The 878-nt window shown below is 43.5% G+C and overlaps 1 non-coding gene across 1 annotated transcript; it reads right to left on the bottom strand.

Moving 5' to 3' along the window:
* Positions 1-235: 235 nt before the first annotated feature.
* On the bottom strand, positions 236-347 carry TRNAL-CAA (transfer RNA leucine (anticodon CAA)). The gene is made up of 2 exons: positions 310-347; positions 236-281 (listed from the first exon to the last, which is right to left on the bottom strand). It is a non-coding gene; the product is annotated as a tRNA-Leu (tRNA).
* Positions 348-878: the final 531 nt, after the last annotated feature.

Below are 878 nucleotides of genomic sequence, written 5' to 3'. Positions count from 1 at the left end.
CATTCTATCATTCTACCAAGTGGCAGCCACTCACTTCCATTGTTGTCATGCTGCTTCCCAGAGGTGGCTGCTTTGTCCCAGCCTCCCATCCTTACTTGGATTTAATAATCCAGGTAAATCCAGCTCCCACTTCTGCCTAAGACCAACCTGCTTCACTTTCTTTCTCATATCACAGTATCACCAAGGTTGGAAGAGACCTCAAAGATCATCGAGTCCAACCTGTCAAAAAAGCCACTGTCAGGAGTGGGATTTGAACCCACGCCTCCACACGGAGACCAGAATTCCCAGATCCAGGAAGGAGCTCCAAGCCTTGAGTCTGGCACCTTAGACCACTCGGCCATCCTGACGCTAATCTCTCTCCTGCAGTCTCTGCCCTGGCTTTCCTGCACAGCTGAACCAGGCGATGAAAAGAAAGAAGCCAGCACCCCTCCGCATGGGAGGAGCAGGAACAGGCACCGAGTGACAGACAAGATGCACAAACATAACTCACTGCTGTGAAAGCAATTAATGGCACTCCTGAAACATTTTTCTCTGTAAGAGACATTCAAATTCAGCCAATCTGTCACGATCCTCCATTTGTCATTGTCATTTTTACCATTGTCACGTTACTTGATGCTATTAAACAGACAAGAGTGAGTCGTGCGAACAACTGAAATAAGCATAAGTTGATAAAATAAATTAGCTCTGAAATTTGTATACAGAGACATTAAGGAAAAAAAGCAAAATGATGTCAAGGTTGAAAGAATTAGGAATTGAATTTTAACCAGCCCACATGTTTATGGCTGATTTCCTGATGAATATTTTATTTTTAATAACCTTCCTATCACATTCGTTAAAAGGTCTTACCAAGGATGGATCAGTAAACAAATCTGAGAGAG

Source organism: Dryobates pubescens, chromosome 11 (assembly GCF_014839835.1).
Source record: "Dryobates pubescens isolate bDryPub1 chromosome 11, bDryPub1.pri, whole genome shotgun sequence".
Taxonomy (NCBI): domain Eukaryota; kingdom Metazoa; phylum Chordata; class Aves; order Piciformes; family Picidae; genus Dryobates; species Dryobates pubescens.
Note: the sequence above shows the minus strand (reverse complement) of the source record. Positions and strands in the feature narration are given on the sequence as shown.